At 38.7% G+C, this 20,569-nt stretch overlaps 1 long non-coding RNA gene across 2 annotated transcripts; it reads left to right on the forward strand.

Annotated features, from left to right (window-relative positions):
* Positions 1–17,270: 17,270 nt before the first annotated feature.
* LOC103097195 (uncharacterized) lies at positions 17,271–19,684 on the forward strand. Of its 2 annotated transcripts, XR_001628283.2 has the most exons (3): positions 17,290–17,784; positions 19,189–19,290; positions 19,387–19,684. It is a non-coding gene; the product is annotated as an uncharacterized LOC103097195 (long non-coding RNA). The 2 variants fall into 2 exon arrangements; XR_460800.2 differs by having other exon boundaries at positions 17,271–17,784; positions 19,189–19,684.
* The last annotated feature ends 885 nt before the right edge of the window (positions 19,685–20,569 follow it).

Below are 20,569 nucleotides of genomic sequence, written 5' to 3' on the forward strand. Positions count from 1 at the left end.
GAGAGAAAGAAACTGTCCCCAAGTAAAGGTTACTTCTGTTCTGCTCCAGACCTTGCTTTTCACAGTGGTTTAGACTAACTTCCATTCCTCTTATGGGGCAAAAGCTCAGCTCAAGGCGTTCAGGCCTGCATTTAAAAAACATGAAAATCTGAAACCTTTTCTCTCCCTTTTGACTCTCAGTCTTCAATGAATACAAAAGACTTTTAAAAAAAGAGTAAAAGACCTTGAAACTGGTTCAAAACAATTCTGGTAGTGTAATTCATTCTGACCTATACCAACTAAAATTACATGGGTAGTTTTGTTCTCTGATTGCTTTTAAGGGGAAGATTTTTAGATGCCTGAATAGAGCAAACAGATGCAGAATTATGCTGGAATTGACTAAGTTGAACCATACATACACTTAGAAACTAAGCACAGAAATCTGACTGATTTGACCATTTCCATGGTGTCCACTAAACTAAGGGAAAATACATTCACAATTCTAACATATTAGAAATATGAGGAATTTTCCCTGAGATAAGTATGGGAAGAACTGTAAGAATTGATGCACTGCTAGGAAAAGTAAGATCAAAAGAACCATGGACATGACTACAATCATGTAAATAAAATGATACCAAGCAGTAACTGAACAGAGATTAAATGCAGTGACCAAAATTGGTTCCAGAGAACCAAAGATCAAGGGGCAAAGAGAAGCATTTATAAAGTGCTTGCTATGAGCCAGATATTATGCCACCACTTTACAAATACAAATATCCTTAGATATTTACAATGGTAGAAGGTAAGTGCTATTATTATTTTTATTTTATAGCTGAGTAAATTGAGACTAATGGTGGTCTAGTGATTAGCTATTAAGTATTATCTGAGGCTAGATTTCAACTCAAATCTTCCTGACTCCCAGCCCTGCCCTCTGTCCAGCAAGCCATTGTACACTGTCATCCTTCTACCCTCTTTCCCTCCCTCCCTCCTTCCTTCCTTCCTTCCTTCCTTCCTTCCCTCCATCCTTCCTTCCTTCCTTCCTTCCTTCCTTCCTTCCTTCCTTCCTTCCTTCCTTCCTTCCTTCCTTCCTTCCTTCCTTCCTTCCTTCCCTCCATCCTTGTTTACTTCCTTCCTTCCTTCTGCTTTTTTGGTTTAACTATCCTTCTTTGTTAAAGGGTAGCTTTCCATTTTGGAGGGAAGTTTGTGAACTAGAGGACAAAATGATAGAGACTAGTCCTGTGTTTTACCAAACAGAGAACTCCTAGGTGAAGAAATTCCCTTTAACAATGAAAGCCAATTTATAGTCATTGAGATGAATATCTTAAACTTTTATGTGTCATGGAACCCTTTGGGAGTCGAGGGAATGCCATTGACCCTTTCTCAGTGTCATGCTCTAAATGCATAAAATATATGATTGCAAAGGAAAGCAAGTATATTAAAATATAGTCATCAAATATTAAAAGAAAAAAGCACACAGATTCTCAGGTTTATTTAAAATCTTAGTTCTCTAGAGAGCAGAGAGACTAAGTGATTTGTCCAAAGTCACACAGTCAGTAAATGTCAGAGTTAGGTCTTAAACCCATGTCTTCCAGTGTCTTCCTGGCCAGCTCTCTATCTACCACCTCACACTGGGAAGTAATTGGTATAAATGCCAAAATCCATCAGTAAAACTTTTTTAAAAGATTAGTATCCCGTGCCTAAAACAACAACTCTACCTGAAACTTTAAAGAATTGCTTCTTTTCTTTTCTTTTCCTTGGGTTAGCCTATCTTACTCTGGCCCTCAAAGAGCCCCATCTTCTCAGGGTAGCTGCTCATCAGATCAGCTGGAAGCTCTTTATCTTCTGGATCAGACTTTTCTTAGGTCCCTAGATGAATGCTTTAGTACTTTCCTTCTAGGCCTCTTGGTTTTCCTTGCAGCCTTCACCTGACAAACTGTTAAGCCCTGACAAATAGGCTTAAAAAGTCCTTCAGCAGTGCCACAGATCTTAAAAACTGGGGGAAGGATTGATTCAAGTAATTACCTGAGAACTTTAGATGTGTGCTTAGTTGCATGCCTAGCTAAGCTGACCTAGAGATCCTTGGCTACAGGGCCTTAGGCAGTAATTTTGTCCTAATGCGATCCCAGAAATAGTTCTTGGATACATAATAATGTTCCACCTCATAAATAACCTGGTATGGTGAGGGCTGGTGGCTTCCACCTAGAACTCAGCTTTCTCTAAATGGCAGAATGTCCCTCAGTATCCCAGGGTATTTAAGGACCTGACCGCCTGTCTAATAACATTAGTAAATCATGAACAGAAGTATACTATACTGAATATAGGGAGACGCTGCTCCAAAAGGGACAGTGTACTTATCAGAGAAAGAAGCCAAAAGACACTTGGATTTAAAACCCACTTCTGATATATCTTAGATGTGTTTGACCATCAGCAAGTCACTTAGCCCTTTAAAAACCTCAGTTACTTCTTATAAAATGGGGATAATAATAATACCTGGAGTACTTACCAGGTTACCTCAGTTCCCTCATGCATGAAATAAAAGGGTTAATTTAGATGACCTCTGAGGTCCCTACTACTTCTAAGTCTTTAACTTAGAGTTAAGAAAATGTATGTTAAGTATTTTTAAAAATTATTTTTATTGACTTTAAAACTATTTCCCAATTACAAGTAAACATTTATAACATTCATTTAAAAAATTTTAACATTCATTTTCTTTTAAAATTTGTAAGAATTTTACAAATGGTAATTGTTACTATCCAAATTGTCAGATAATTCAAATTTTTATTTTTATTATGTCCATTACTTACTGTTGAATTCTTATATTTGGATATTTACATCTTAATATGGAATTCACTTCTGACATCACTTCACAGTTCAAAAACCTTTCTGGAACTCTCGATTATATCTAGGAAGAAATATGAAGCCTAACATTTGGGGGTCTCTACAATGTGACTTCAACTTACCTTGGTTATCTTCACCACCAGGGGCTCCCCTCATCCTTCTTGATTGCTCCCAAGGCTTGGGATGAGATGGGAGTCAATAACTTCCTCCCAGGGACAAAGAAGACCTAGGCTTTACCATCTGCAGTTCCTGGGCATTGTCATGAGATTTGTCTGTATAAGCTAAGGTTCCTTGGGCTTTACCATGAGCCCTGAAGCCAAATTTTCTTTTAGATGCTTTCTTTCCAAATTAGAGCATGAGCTTCTTGAAAGCAGGAACTCTCTAAATTTTAAAATTTTGTATCCCTGGTGCTTTGCACATAATAAGTCCTTTTTCATTCATCTACTCATCTCATATTATTCCCTTTTGTGAAATTCTGATTTTTAGACAAATTGAGCTACTAGTTATTTTCTAGTCTTGGAGTTCTAGCTCCTCATTGACCCTTATTTTGCAAAAGCCATTGGCTAGAATTTTTCTCTTTTTTCTTTCCTTATCCAAACCTCTCCAAATCCTTATCTTCCTCCAAAGCTCAGCTTGTATGTTTCCTTTGTGAAATCTTCCCTGATTCTCCGAGTTCTTAGTATTCTCTTGTTCGACCAGCCAATAAGTATTTATTAAGCATCCCAAATATACCAGATCACGTGCTATACTCTTGAGATAAGAGAACAAAAATTAAGCATTGCCTGCCCTCAAGGAATTCAAATTTTATTAAGCTTAAAAATGACAATCCTATCCAAATTAATCTACTTATTCAGTGCCATACCTATCAAACTACCAAAAAACTTTTTTATAAAATTAGAAAAAATTATAACAGTTGATTTGGAAGAACAAAAGATCAAGAAAATCAAGGGAAATAATGAAAAAAAATGTGAAGGATGGGGGCCTAGAAGTACCAGATCTTAAACTGTACTATAAAGCAGTGGTCATCCAAACAATATGGTACTGGCTAAGAGACAGAAAGGAGGATCAGTGGAATAGACTTGGGATAAGTGACCTCAGCAAGACAGTCTACGATAAACTTAAACTTTTGGGACAAAAATCCACTATTTGACAATGGGAAAATTGGAAAACAGTATGGGAGAGATTAGGTTTAGATCAACATCTTACACCCTATACCAAGATAAATTCAAAATGGGTAAATGACTTAAATAAAAAGAGTGAAATCATAAATAAAGTAGGTGAACATAGAATAGTATACCTGTCAGATCTATGGGAAAGGAAGAAATTTAAGACCAAGCAAGAGATAGAGAATATTGCAAAATATAAAATGAATGACTTTGATTATATCAAATTAAAAAGGTTTTGTCCAAACAAAACCAATACAACCAAAATTAGAAGGAAAACAACAAACTGGGAGAACATTTTTATAACAAAACCCTTTTACAAAGGTTAATTTCTCAAATATATAAGGAAGTAAGTCAAATTTACACAAAATCAAGCCATTCCCCAATTGACAAATGATCAAGGCACATGAATAGGCAGTTTTCACATGATTAAATCAAAACCATCAATAAGCACATGAAAAAGTGTTCTAAATTCCTCCTGATTAGAGAAGTGCAAATTAAAACAACTCTTAAGTACCACCTCGCACCTAGCATATTGGCCAATATGAAAGCAAAGGAAAATAATAAATATCAGAGGGGATGTGACAAAATTGGGACTCTAACACACTGTTGGTGGAGTTATGAATTGGTCTAACCATTCTAGAAGGTGGCTTGGAACTATACATAAAGGGTTTCAAATGAATGCCTGCCCTTTGACCCAGCCATACCACTGCTGGGTTTGTACCCCAAAGAGATAATAAGGAAAAAGACTTGTACAAAAATATTCATAGCCACATTTTGTGGTGGTAAAAAATTGAAAAATGGGGCATTGTCCATCAGTTGGGGAATGGCTGAATAAATTGTGGTATATGTTGGTGATGGAATACTATTGAGCTCAAAGGAATAATAAAGTGGAGGAATTACATGTGAACTTGAACAACCTCCAGGAATTGATGCAGAGTGAGAAGAGCAGAACCAGGAAAACATTGTACAGAGAGACTAATACACTGTGGTACAATCGTATGTAATGGACTTCTCTACTAGCAGCAGTGCAATGACCCAGGGCAATTCAGAGGAACTTGTGATAAAGAACGCTAACCACATCCAGAAAAAGAACTGTAGAACCAGAAATGCATTAGAAAAATATATGCTCCATCATGTCGTGCAATAGGGATGTGATTGGGGTTTTTGTGTTAAAGAATCTCTCTACTGGAAATATGGATAACAAAGAAATAAGTTTTGAACAATGATACATGTATACACAAATGGAACTGCTTGTCGGCTTTGGGATGGGGGAGGAGAGAGTGGGGGAGGGGATTGTGAATCATGTAACCATGAGAAAATATTTTAAATAAAAATTTAAAATTTTTATTAAGCTTATATTCTCCCTCCTCAGATCAACTTGCATTTAGAATTTGTTTATGTTTTCTCATTATTCTACCCTCCTATTTGTAAGGGGTAGATTTTGGGTTGAGACTGAATATATTATTTAGTGGTCACCAGGGATTTAAATTCTAAATCCCAATGAAACACTGGAGTCAGAATGGAATTTTATGGTAGTTTATTTACAATAGAAGGAAGAAATTAAGAAGGAGAAAGAGGGAAAGGAGTAAAGATCTACTCTGACCTGGCCTGAGCCAGGAAGACTTCAGAAGCCTCTTAGCCAAGGGGCCTTCCCAGAATATTAAATATAGCTCAGCTTCCAGCTAGGAGGCCTCCTCCAAGAGGAGGGGCCTCCTTGGAGGCTGGAACCTTCAGAAGGGTCAAGGGAAAGGGAAGTCAGCCTTAACACTCACCATGAGGTCACCAAAGGGAAGCAGTCTCAGGACCTACGCTTCAGAGCTCCTCCAAGTCAAGTTTTACCACCTAAGTCCTCAAAAGCCACAAAAGCCCCTCTCAAGAAAGTGACACAAAATATAAAGGCAGTTCTTTACATCACTTCCTGTGTTTCACATGTACCAATGGTGGCTAAAACTTGGCTGAGGACAACCCAAGGGGTCAGTCAGTTGTCTCTGATTTGTTACTTGTTAGCACACGCAGGTCACAGACCACCCTCCCCCACACTTAATCCTTAAGTGGGGGTGTATACATTCCTGGTTGCTAAAATTCTAAAGACTAGGCATGGTGGAGTAAATCTAAAATTCACATATTTACTTCACTGGCTAATATGACAAAGAAGGAAAATGATAAATGTTGGAGATGTGGAAAAACTGGAACACTAATACATGGTTGGTGGAGCTGTGAATTGATACAATTTGGGACCATGCCCAAAGGGTCATAAAACTGTCCATACCTTTTGACTCAGCAATATCACTACTAGATCTGTATCCAAAGGAGGTTAAAGATAGAAGAAAAGAACCTACTTGCACAAAAATATTTATAGCAACTCTTTTTGAGTTGGCAAAGAACTGGAAACTAAAGGGTTGCCCATCAATCCGAGAATGGCTAAATAAGTTGTATGATTGTAATGGAGACTATTGTGCCATAAGAAATGACAAACAAGATGATCACAAAAAAAAAAAAAAACCTGGAAAGACTTATATGAAATGATACAAAGTGAAATGCACCGAACCAGGAGAATATTGTACATATATAACATGTGACAATCAACTGCAAATGATTTAACCATTATCAACAATGCAAAGACACAGCACAACTACAAGGGAGTCATGATGAAAAAGGTTGTTCGTTATCATAGAAGGAACTTAGGGAGTCTGAGTACAGATTGAAACATCATTTTCTCAATGAATTTTTCTCTAGTTCAAGCCATATATCTTCTTCCACAACATGACAAACATAAAAATATGTATTGCATGATAACATATGTACAATCTGTATCATACTACCTTTCTTCCAGGGCACGGGGGAGAGATGGGAGGGAAAGAAAGAATATGGATTGCAAAATGTCAGAAAATGACTCAAGAATTGTATCAATATGTAATATAGAAAAACAAAATTTTAATTTTTTTTTAAAAGGCATTTTCTTCCTTTCTCCAAACACCTAACCCAGTGACTTAAGTAAGTAGGCCCTTTCTGGATATATGTTAAATTGAATTGGGGAGAAAAAAGCAAAGCCATATTGTGAAGACCTAATTTAGATCTGAATGCAAAGCATTTTGTCCCTGTAACCAGGAGTGTGCTGGAGCCAGCTTACACTGGGCCAGTGCCCATAAGGGTCAATTGTTAACTTTTAAATGTGAGCATTTAAACCTAGGAAATTGGTATGAATTAGGGCTTGATTTATTGTTTAGACTTAAGAAAACCATGAAGAAATATTAATAACAGATTAAGTTTGAAAATATCTCATTCATACTCCACCCCACCCCCACCCCAGGTCCAGTTGTTAAACATTTACTAGCACATCCCTGACGGTAACCAACTCCATCCTGAGTATTCTTGCTTTAGAAGACTATATATGGGGGAGGAGGGTAAATAGCCCTTTTCCAAATGGGAGGAAACTTGAAAAAAGGCAGCATTGTAGTGGAAAGAAATCACATTTTAGAATCAAAGGGCTTCAGTTTGAATTAGGGAACTGCCACCAATGTGACCTTAGGGAAGCCACTTAATCTTTCCAAGCCTCAGTTTCTTCTTCAGTAAAATGAGGGGAGTTGGATTAGGCTGCTTTTAATCTCTAGTTCTAAATCACTGATCTTTTTAAATGAACTGAGTTATAAGCAAAGCAGCAACTGGTCAGACAACCAATTAAGGAATGATCAATAAACATGAATGCCAGAATTAAGTGAATGGCTATCTTCCACCTATAGAATTGTGGTATGTCCCAGGGATGTTTAAGTTTTTAATTGGGTTGCCAGGGATCTCCAGCCCGGTTTTCCAGAGCAAACATAGAGGCAGATGAATGGAACAAGACAGGCTGCTTTATATAAAATGATAGCTGTCCTGTCTTCAAGTTCCTGACTTTAATTTAAAGCAGCAATAAATTTTGAGAATAGGATTGATACCACTGTCAAGTGGAGAAGAGAATTTTACACAGGGCAACAGCCCATTTGAAGTTTAATCTACAATAGAGCCAAAAGTGTCAAGGTCCATTTATAAGGAAACCACAGTTGGTTTTGCTTAATTCCAACACTTGGAAGCAAGGTACTTTGGAAGGAAGGAGGGTTAAGGATCAAAATTTGCATTTAGAGCTGAAAGAGACCTCTGAGGTCATCAGATCCAACTATCCCATTTTATAAATGAGGAAACTGCTGTCCGGAGAAATGGTTTGTCTAGTTTCACACAGGTTGTTGTTCAACCTTCATTTTGAAGAAGACCAGTAATATCACAGGGTGAAGTCTTGTCTTCTGGGGGAATTGGATTCAAGTGAGAGATCTGCCCAAAGTCATCAGCCCCACTCTCTCTTCCAGAGTCTTTGAAGTCTTGTGGCAAGACAAAAGTCAGGATGACTGGTGATGGTCTGGGATGCAATGGATAATCTTGGCATCTTTGATGTCTAACAAAGCTATGCACTCCCCAGTGCCTTCTTCCATTGCCTTCATGGCCATTGGAACCAATTGTTCTCAGGTGCCTATTCTGCCAGGGAGAATTTTCATATGTCTGGGGTAGACATCCCCCCAACTCACTGTTAGATTTGAAGTCCATCAGTTACCCTCAGTTTGTCCAACTGCCAAAGTGGTTTTGCCAAGGTATGGCCAACGTGCATGCCATAGCTTCTTGGAGCAACAGGCAAGAATTGAACAGAAGGTAGACATCAAAAGTAGATGAACAACCTAAAAAGATCTCAGCAAGCCCTCACATCAGAGGTGCTAGTCCTCCCTGAATACTCTATGCAACCTGTTGCACAGGTAGTAAGAATATAACTGAAGTCTTTCAGATTCCAAGTCCAACCCTCTGGCCAATGGGAACCTAGACCCTAGAAAGCTGAAAGCTGGATTCTAGAGTGGAAGAAAGAGTTGTTATCACCACAGACAGACACCTGAAGAAGACATCAGAATTTAGGTGTTGTATAGGTCGGACTAGTTGAGGATGGAGCGAGCGACGGGAACCAATTTATGCTTTCTCATTCCCAATAACTTGGGAGGATAAGCATTTAAGTGAATGTCTGTCTTCCTCCCAGAAATGTTTCTGTAGGTTTTTAATTGGATAACCAGGAATCTCTAGCTCAGTTTTCTAAAGCAAAACACAGAGGAAGGTGAATAAAACAAGACAAGAGGAAGGGGAGGTCAGTAAGGAGTGGATGGTTGCCTTCTGTAATGACAATAGGTCTTCACACCTTGGCAAAAAAGAGGTACCAAAGGTATGAATGATCGAAATAGACAGCAAAAAACTATAAAAAACAAAAATATAGCCTCATTTCCTGGGGAGTTATGGAGCTATAGAAGCTTTCTGGGCTGAGGCTGAAGATAGTAGTGGGAAGAAACTATCAGTTTTCAAATATGGATTATGTCCTTTCCTGTTTTATGACTTGCCTTGAGTCAGATCTTTAGTGGCCTTGAAAACCAGACAACCAATTATGTGACTCCCAACACAAGCCTGTGAGAACTGTGTTAAAATAAGTGAATTGAGTGCCTGAGTGGCTGTCTTTGCAGAGACTCCATGACATACATTCAGACTATCCAGAAGCTTTTTTTTTATTTTGGTACCTACATTCTCAGTTACATTCCAGTTAAGCAAGGATGATGAATAGGTGGAGAGAATAACGTTTTTGCCTGTTTTGGGGTTTGTTTGTTTTTTTGGTATTCTCAGTGGCAGACAGCAAATACTTAATAAAATGCTTGTTGTTGAAAATGTCTCCCTTTTCCTTAATAAAGAAGCAAGTTCTTGAAATTCTGCTACAGAGACAGATGGTGGATTAATCATTTTATCCAAACCTAAATCTCCTACTTCTCTAGCTCCTTATTTCTTCTGTAATGACAATAGGTCTTCACACCTTGGCACTTCACACTTGTACCTCTGGATGTTATCAGTTGTCCCAAAACTTTATCCTTAGTCCTTCTTCTCTTTTATCTTTATACTTTCCCAGTCAGTGATAGGTATATGGAGAACAAGTCCCCACAAGTACATGAGAGAATTAGGGAAATCCCAAATAATGTTAAAAGTAAGATAATTATACCAATTTTTGACAAGAGTGGAAATCTGACCCCAATATGGTCATGTGGTCATAATATGATCATCATCAGTTAGACTTTGAGCTCCTTGAGAGCAGGGACCATTTTTTGCCTCTTTTTGGATTTCCATAGTTTTGCATAGTGCCTGGCACATAGTAGATTAAAAAAAAAAAATAAACCCTTACCTTCCATCTTGGAATCAATACTGTGTATTGGTTCCAAGGCAGAAGAGTGGTAAGGACTCGGCAATGGAGATTAAGTGACTTGCCCAGGGTCACACAGCTGGGAAGTATCTGAGTACAGATTTGAACCTAGGACCTCCTGTCTCTAGACTTGGCTCGTAATCCACTGAGCTACCCAGCTGCACCCAATAAGTAGACTTTTAATAAATGTGCACTGATTGAAAAGGCAAACAAAAAACACAGGATAAGAATATTCATTAGACAGTCCTTAGTAATTATCTCATCCAATCAGTTCTTTTTATAGATGAAGACATTATTGGTTGACAATAAATGGATTCAGGGGACTCACCAATTTATTTGACAGTGCTCTGATAGACATTTAACAACTTTATTATACTAAGAATGTTCTGTGCCCAATAAGTTTTCTTTATGAAAAATAATACCTTCATTTTATTTCTTATATGCATATAAACTCTAGAATTTATTTTCTTTCACACTGAATAGAAGGTTTACTAAAAGCTAAGGGATGGGAACTTAAAAAGATTGGGAATCCCTAACCTAGTTGAATATTCTCATTTTATTGCTAAAAATACTGAGACTCAAAGAGAGATGATTTATCCAGTGTCACACAGACAGGAAATGGCAGAGACACAGCTCAAACCCAGGTCTTCTGATTCTATACCTGACAATAGGGTGTCCTCTGCAGGGTCCTATTTCTTTCTTTTGCCTAGTTTGAGCATTGCTATTGTCCTCATGACCATTCCTGGTATCTACCTACTTTACTTAAGACTTAGAGATACAGTTGTCTAATTGCTACAAGAACCAGGGAAATAAGCCAAGACTCTTTGCATCCCTTTGCTAGAGAGCAGGGATGCTCCAACTAGAACACTATATTTGGAGTGGGGAAGACCTGGGTACATATCCTATTGCTAACACTTTCTGGCTGTATGATCATGGGCCAATTGACTAATGCCACTAAGCATCAGTTATATTCATTTATAAAATGAGGATAATAAGAGCTACAATAGCCACTTCAAAGTGTTTTGAAGCTCAAATGAGATCATGTATATCAGCAGGAGTGTGCTCATATATGTTTAACAACCAGCTCTCTGATTATACACAACACACTTCTAAGTTTCATTTGCATTATTGACATTTTCTCTATCACTTTCTTAATTCTAGACAATCAACCAAACAATTGATTAGGTCCTGATTTGTAGCCTTTGCCAATATCTGAATTGTTCACTCTGAAAACGTAAAAATTAGCTCTCAAGTGCTGGTTTGAGCTGGTTCCAGCACAAATTCTCTGAATCAATTTACAGTTATAATTGTTTTTAAGTCCACTGAAAAGTAGTTTTTTTTTTCTTGCTATTTTTTCCATTAACGGAATGCTTCAGTAACTTTTAGGGAAAATGGTCATAAGATTTGAATTTCTGCCTCAAGTCTTTCAGATGGATTTGTAATCCTCTTCTGCTAATAAATAATGGTGCTCTCACAGAGTGGTGACAGAAAGTTAGCTAAGCCAGCATTCATGGTAATGTAAATTATAGTATATTAGAACTGAAAGAAATCTCAGGGATCATTTACAGACTCCTAGAGAGAAGTGACTTTGCCAAATTTGTACATATCAAGTAAGTGACAGAGGTGGGACTGGAACCCAGACCTTCTGTCTCATACTCACTAAAGGCACTAGCCTTTCCTTTGTATGCCTGTCAACATTTGCTCATTACCTCTTCAGACATAGGATCCAATTTCTAAAATACTTGGCAAGGGATGCCGATGTGATTTCATTCATGCTGTTTACTCTAGAAAGGCTAATGTTTTCCCTAAGTCAAGATGTTTTTAAGAAGTGTAAAAAAGGGAAGGAAAAAGACAGAAGAAAAAAGGATCTCTGCCCACTACAGATTTGTTTACTTTCCAGTTGACAAAATAAAAAGAGACACTTTATGAAATTCTTTTTTGGGAACTTCAATTTAAACTTATGTCACTGGTATTCTCCATTGGGTTTTCTTCTGTCAGATTTCTTAATGTGCTATCCTTCCATCTTATTTTTAGGGGAATTTACTTTTGAGACTTCTAGAAGAAAAAGTTTCCTAAGTGTCAAATCTTAGAGCCCAGCAAGGTCAATTCAAACTTTTTATCTTTACGTGGAAGTTCAAAAAATATGTATGATGAATAGTTTTCTAGGGGGGGGTTTAACTCCCAGCTTCCACTTCCCTGTGTCATTAGGCAATGGATGATAAGGTCTGGGAAGTGTGCTTAGCAAAAATTTATCAATGTCCATGTGTGACATGCTCAGGTTTCTTAAAAGTATAATACTCTTGGGCTGAATAAGGTTCCTTGGTCATAATCGCTAATTTGCTTGGTATCTCCTCCATCTCTTCACTGGTTAATTTCTCCCACCTTGCCTTGTACTGTTTAACATTTTCAGCAATTCACTGGATAAATACATAAATGTCATGCTTATTAAATTGGCAGATGACATGAAGCTATTAGGGATAACTAACATCAAGGCAACTAGGTGGCACAGGGAGAGATTTGACACGGGCTTTAGCCTCAGACACATACTAGCTATGTCAACCTGGGTAAGTCACTTAGTCTCTCTGTGTTTGTCTCAGTTTACTCAACCATAAAATGGGGATAATAATAGCACCTACTTCCCAGGGTTGTTGTGAGGATCAAATGAGATGATATTTATTAAGTACTTTGTAAATCTTAAAATGCTACATAATTGTTAGCTATCTAACATATTGGATGACAGTCAAGATCCAAAAGCATCATGACAGACTAGAATGTTGGATTGAATCTAAGAAGATGAAATTTAGTAGAAGTAAATGTAAAAATATTGCACTTGAGCTCAAAAAACCAAGCACGATATAAAGCATTTGGAACACCTTGTATTTGAGAAGCATTGCTTAAAAAAGTTTGGGGAATTTTATTGTTGTTGTTCTGCCTGTGTTCTTCAAACAGTGCCAATGAGATGACTTGCATTGGATTTAAGTAAGGCAGAGTTGCCTAAAGTCATCAATATCACTTTCTCTCCTGAGGTCATCAAATTCTAGTAGTAAGACAAAAGTCAAGATGATTGTTGCTGGCCTGGGATACAATTGGTGACTTTGGTGTCTTTCATGTGTGATAAGGAAATCACCTTAAAAGACTGATATAGATCTATTTAAGGTCGCCAAGGAATTCAGCTATGTAATTCCTAAATGAAACACTCAAGTCAGCTGCCAATTTTTATGGTGTTTTAATTACAAACAGGAGGAAGAAAGTATTAGAGGGAGAGAAAGAGAGAGGGAAAGGGGAGAGAAGGAAATAGGGCTTAAATACCCACTCTGCTTAGGCTGAGCCAAAGGCCCAAGGCCCTGGATAGCCAAGGCAAGGCAAGGAAAGAGATCAGTCCCTATCACTTACATGACCAAAATGGAGAAAACTGTCTGTGGGCTCCTCCAACTCCAAGCACCAGGCTCCAATCACCTCTCTCCCTCCTCACAGGAAGTCACAAGCACTCCTGAGATGTCCTCTCCCTCACTTCCTCTGTCTCACATGTGCCAATGGTGGCTCTAGCTTGATCTAGGACTGCCCAAAGGTCTGTCCTTTTTGCACATGTCTGTTGAAGACCATATTCTCAAATAATTAAATCTTGAGTTTTGCTGCAGCCCTTCCTAATCTTGTTATCCTGAGTAGGGTGGAGATTGTAGTTTCCAAAACCCGATTCTGTTATTCCAAGTATCTCTATTGTTATTGATAAGGAAATAGCTAAATCCCATCTTCTAAAGAATGGTCTGAATAGGGTTGAGTAGTTTTGAAATTCACACATGTCTGACTAAGCTCTGAGCTCCCAAAGTGCAATTTAAATACATGTTAATAGTTGTGATATAGTAGCCAAGAAATCTAATGTAATTATAGTCTTCTTTAAGAGAAGTACAGAGTCCAGGAATAAGAAGGGTTGGATGGTAATGGTCTTGTTCTATTGGAATAAACTAGATCTGATTTATTGAATCCAATTTTAGGTACCCCAGTTCAGAAAAGATATTTGTAATGTGGTGAGCATGCAAAAGAGGGAAACCAAAACGGTGAAAGACCTAAAAATCATACCAATCTAAAGATTTCTCAAAGAAATTGAGAATACTCAGTCTGAAAAGGAAACTTGTGGGGACAAAAAAAGTCACCTTCAAGTAGCGGAAGGATTGTCAAATGAAAGAAGAGTTAGATGTATTTTGTTATGTCTCCTAGGAGCATGGGGGTGGAAGTTTCAATGAGACAGATGTAGGAAAGGGAGAACTCTAACACATTTAGAGCTTAAAAGAGGATGGATTGGTTTTGGAATTCATCAGTTCTTCACTACTGTGAAGACCTTCCTGCAAAGGCAAGATATTCACTAGTGGAATATTTCATAGAGGAGATCCCTGTCCACTAAAGACGTGTTTGTTTTCCAGTGGGCAAAATATGGGATGTCCCAAAAGTCTTTGTTATTAAACTATTTAAGATTTAATACATTCAAATATTTAATTATTAAAGCCTTTAATAGATTACCATTTCACAAAGACTCTTTGGGGTCCCCCATACAAAGAGGAGAGGCTTTCTCAAATTCTTGTTTGGGGACTACAGTTTAAACTTTTGTAACTGGAATTCCCAAATGTGTCTTCTCTGTCAGGTTGCTTACTGTGCTACCTTTGCATCTTTGCTCAGGTATGTTTTGGACCAGAAGCCCTCTTTGGAATTACTGGAAGTTTGCAGAATCCTCAGATTCCGTGATTATTTTGGAAGTAAAAGAGCATTGGTCTAATAATCAACAACGTGGTCTTGAGTCCTAGTTTTGCCTCATAGTAGTCATGTGACCTTGATTAAATCATCTTAAATATTCCTGAGCCTCAGTTTTCTCTATGAAACATATTTTAATCTTTCAGGATTACTGTGAGGATCAAATGAGAGAAGGTAGATGAAAAGTCATCCCGTATACTACATAGCAATAGACAAATCTGATATTCTGCAAACTGATTATTTCTTCTGGGTGAGTACTTCTTCCATGAATCTCATAATCACTCCCTCCCTCCTTATCCAGATCCACTCATTGACTTCATGTTTTCTATTTTTTTTCATATCTTCCGAATATCAATCTATTACTTGGGCTAACCATTTATTGTCTCTCATTCTCAGTACATTAATCAATTAATAAAACAGTAAGTGTTTATTAATTACCTGATGAGCTCTCCTATTTCTCTAGTCATCTGTCTCCAAGAGAAAGTCTTTTATGTTGCCTCTTGCCTACAAGTCACTCAGTAATGTACTGCAGCGTATTTATGCTCACCATGAATCTTTCAGGTCCATTCATTCCTCCAGGAGACATAGGAACACAGACTGAAGTGATTGTAAAGATTGAGGGGACAGAGTGCTGAGCTGTGCTTGACAGCAAGTCTCGGGCAACCATATTTCATTCTGTAAACAAAACTTGAAGCATATCCCTTTACAGCCTCTGAACGGACAACCCATATGAATTAATATTATTTGGGGGGCTCACAGGAATAAACAAAAAAGAGAACTGATCAAATTCTCCTTTCTATATTATTTCCGACATTCAGCAGCAATTGCTCTCTAAATGAATGAAACTAAAGGGCAAACCAGAGAGGAAAGAATAGCCCACACAAAGGAATTCCATATTCTAAATGAAGTTTATTGAAGGACTTTCCTTCTACTGAGAAGAGATCCTGGAGGGCTGGAGATAGAGCTGCTGTGGCAACATGGGTCTGCTCAAAGTGCATCCACAAGCAATAGGGAGGCCAGAGGGGTGGTACAGTAGGGGGATGGAGGTAGGGAGGTGGCAGCTCCCTAGGTGACTCATGGAGTACCATTTTGCCCTTTTTTATACAGAAAAGTTTCCCTCTCTGACTTGAGTCAGTGATGTTTTAATTTTCTCCTTTCTCAAGGGATTCTAGGGCAGAGATGGGCTAGATGAGACAGGAAGATAAACTGAGGGGGATCCGAACTTTCATCCTTTTTAATAGGGTGCTACATAACCTACTCTATTTAGTATAAGATGAGTTTTATTTGTGAAATACCAATTTTTAGAAATAGGACAAGTTCTCAGCATTTGGGGGATATTAAGCAAAAGAGAGAAAAACAATAAATTGCATAGGTAAGCAGCTAAAAAAAAGGCAGTCAGAGCTAACTGGTCTCTTTATCTCTAAAATACTTCACCACAGCCAAGAAAGGTGGCCTGGAGGTATGTCTTTTGAAGAGAAGACAATAGGGGCTTTGATTTAGGAATTTGCAGCTTTCCTTTAATACATTTTCTAGCCAGTAAAGTCTCTTTATTCACAAAGGAAGGCTAGCATTTATAGTTTACAAAAATCCCAAGAATCATATTCTGATTCAAATGTAACAATCCTCTAGCAAGGCTGGCTCTGGCTGCCAGGAAGGAGGGCCCAGATTAGTCAAGAATCTGAGAGTTGGATTTTTCCCAGCTCAGGACTGCAAAAGGTCATTTTTCCTGGTGTGACTCCTAAAGCTATCCAATACCCTCACGCTGGGGCAAAGGGACACAAGGAAATACAAAGCCCAGGGTGAACCCCAGGTATTTATGACATATAAAATTAGGTCAGATACAATTTTAAGCAGAAAAAAGGGCACTGGGTGCTGTTGGCACCCAGCTAGAGTAAGCTGGGAAGGAAAACTGCCAATTCTTCCAAGTTTGTTTATTTGGTTTTTTTCCTCAGTATTCCATCCACCTGAGTGAGCACCCAGAATTAAAGATAAAAACAGAGATTTATACTTCGTTGCTTGGCCTTTCAGCTTTTGGGGTTTGGGGAGTCTCCTTTGGAGGCTTGAGTTTGAGAAAATGCCACTGCCACCTCAGTCACTCTACTGGACCAGACCCCTCCATTCTACATGTTCGATCTCATTTTAAAGAGGTTCTTAAAATTCCTGCTGTTGGGGGGGAAGGAGGGGAAGAATGGAATCAAGATGGTAGAATAGAAGCAGTGTGGTGCGCTCTCCTCCCCAAACTCCTTTAAAAGATCTAGAAAATATACCAGACTCAAATCCTGGTGGGGAAATATAGAATATGTCACAGTGAATTATTTGTCTAGCCCAGCTTGGCATGAGGAGATAGGCAGGTGGGTTTATGGACAATGGAGAATTGGTAAGGCCAGGAGTGATGCTCCAAAAGCACTCCAGCACCCAGTAAGAGTCTTGGAGACAGAATAATAGGAGGTTCTAGAACTGTGCTGGGGTCACCCATTGTGACATGCGTCATCTGGGCAGCTTTGTCACCCACTAACTGGTTCTGGGTCCCAGATTTGGATTGGATTTAGAAGATCTGATTCCAGGGAAGTGATGTCGAGGTTTGGGAGGTCCTGGGTGGTGGATGAAGAAAGGAGGAAGTTCAGAAGCCATTAGCAACAGTGGTTCAGGCCCATTTCAAGTCTCTAGCTTAGCCTACTGAGGAATAACCAAGGCTAGAATTCTAGACTAAAGGAGAGCCTACACTTCTGCCACTGTCACTAATAGAGCTTTCCAGCTGGTGGAGGAGTCCAGCAACAAGTCTACTTGTTAGTCTTCTTGCTGAGACCTAAACTCAAGGTAGGAACTTATGAACTCTTCAGAATGCTCACTTAGTACTATTAGAAGCAAACAGAAAGCAGCTGCTGGGTGACTCAGTGGATCCATAGCCATGCCTAGAGTAGGGAGGTCCTAGGTTCAAATTTGACTTCAGACCCTTGGCAAATCACTTAATAGCCTTTATTAATCTTCTGCCTTGGAACCAGTACTTTCTACTACAGATTCTAAGGTGGAGGTAGGGGTTTAAAAAAACTTTTTTTTTTTTTAAAGAAGCAAATAGAAGCCAGATACCCCCAAAATGTTGGCCATTGATGCCTCTTGTGCTGATCAATTAAAGACAACTTCTCACCTGGTAATTATTTCCAGACTTAGGATATATTATCAACTATATTACTTAAGATTAGTGTATGGGACATACTCTTCTTACATATATAAATATATATTAGTAAAATACTCTGCTAATCCACAAAGGAATGACAGGTACTTCACAGTTTGTCTCTAGCTTGGCCCAACAGACCCTGCCAGGAATATTTTCCAGAAAACTCAGAAACTTAAGGCAGTTCTGTCCTGACCAAACTGGAATGCCCAGTGCCCTTGGCTAATCCAACATTTATTAGAACATTTAGATTTTGGAGAATTGTGCTCAGCTGGACTGTATGTCAGAAATCAACCAATTGTGCATGCCTGTCCAGGGGGACCTCATTAGCATTGACCATGGAAGCCTATTCAAATGATCTGACAGACTGCCACTGATTCAAGGCTTTTGAATTATTGTGGCGTGCCCTATGTCTCAGTTCATTAACTTTTATTTAGATTTCTGATATAGAAAGTAATGAGCAGATTCACCTTTGCCTTTAAATCTCCAAAGCATTTATTAGAAATCCCAAAAGATAAATATATTGTATGCATTATCTCATTTGCCAAGACTTTTATGAACTGATGCAGATTGATGTAAGTAGAACTAGGAGAACAATTTACCCCATGATCACAAGTAAAAGAAAACAACAGTGAAAGATATTTGAGCCCTGGTCAATGACCTGAATCAATGACCAGAACATGGAACAATGACCCATCAGGACTTCAGGAAATTGCTGGTAAACTAAGCTTCCCACCTTGTAGAGAAAGGTGGTGAAGAGTGTGGAAAGAAGAAAAGCAGATGAGACCACTGTGTTAGTTTATTTTGCTTGACTTTATTACAAGGGAAGGTATGGATTGGGAAGGAATGAGAAGACAGTGAAAATAACAATGATTAAAAAAAACATCCATTAAACATTTGAAAAAGTAAAGTCCTTTGCAAAGTTTAAAAAAAAAAACTCATGGTACATTATAATGATCCATTCCTCTTGGACCTTTTCCACTAGGGCTAAATAATGCTGTTTTATAAATAATTCAAGATTTACCAGCTCCTATCAAACTTATCCCTAGGTCCCTCAGTCCAGAAAGGCATCACCCCGAGAAGTGCCCATGTTTTTTTCCTGACTAATAAATGCCCAAGTGACAGCTGTACCACTTCACATTTCAGACTTGGTGAGTTTTGTTCCTGGTCCTGTCCTTTGCCTAATAGAGCTGAACCCTTCACAAATGAGTGTTCCCTACTAGCAAATGCCTTGGCTCTACTTTCAGAACCTGTGTGTGCATTGATTGCCTCAATTGACAGAATTTGATTCAAGGTAGTGGACCGGCAGTCCTGCCACAGAAGAAGGTTGCTGGAGCCTTCAAGTGTTATGACCTTCATTAATACTCTGTGCCCTGGAATCACTTCAAAGTAAAATAGCCCTGAAGATTCCAGGGTCAAATTCTCCTTGAAATGCTAGATGGAGAAGAAGGACATCCTAGCAGAGAAGGGTTTAATCAACATAAAGAAATCAAAAGCATTACAAAATAAATAAATAAAAAATAAAAAGCTCTCAGACTCATCCTCCACAGAGACAGAGGTGAAATTAATTGTCTCCATTTCAGGTTATGTGAGTCTATGCATGATCCTTCCCATCATGAAGTCCCCATTCATTCCATTTGCAGGCGAGATGCCAAAGGCCAAAGTTAACCTCCCTAGAAATCAGTCAAATTGAAATGAGCTGGAGAGAGGACGGTGGCATCGATATTTGAGGTGTTTAATGGATTTGGCAGAGGGTCTGGGTTTGTTTGCTAAGAGCCGAATTGTAGCAGGAAGATGTTTGTAATTGTATGTGTGGACTTTGAATATGAATATTAATGCAATCGAATGATACCCTTTCCATTAAAGCATTATTTGTGGATTTCATTTTCTGTTTAGAGGAACACTGATGTTGGTACTTTGGGTCTTTGCTGCATATAAAGTACCTATTTAAAAACCTCATTTGAAGGGAATATTCCATTCTTGTTTTGTAGCATTTGACCTGTTTTTCTGCACCTTTAAGAGAAGCTTTGATTTGGGGGGTAGCATGGGGGGGGAGGGGAATAAAGGAGCTGACTCTGAGAAGACAGCAGAGAAGTCATTCAGGATTCAGCAGCCGGGTCTATTTGTCAGAGAGCCACAGGTTAGACTCGTGTCCTTGGCTTTTATTAATTGCTATGGCAAACGTGAGTCTTTGGGGGCAGGGGAGGGGGGAAGACTGTCCCCTCCCGACCCTCCTCATTTATTTTGATTACACGTCTTGGTGATTGATGATTCCGGCCCACTGAAATCATTACTAGATGACTAGAGCTCCCTGGCAGTTGGGGAGGGGAGGGTGTCTGGCCCTGAAATGCTAGCTTTGGGGAACCAGTCTGGGCTGGTTCAAGGCCTCCTGGCACAAAGCAATAAATAGATCAATTTGGTTTGAGTTAT

This window comes from Monodelphis domestica, chromosome 1 (genome assembly GCF_027887165.1).
Source record: "Monodelphis domestica isolate mMonDom1 chromosome 1, mMonDom1.pri, whole genome shotgun sequence".
Classification (NCBI taxonomy): Eukaryota; Metazoa; Chordata; class Mammalia; order Didelphimorphia; family Didelphidae; genus Monodelphis; species Monodelphis domestica.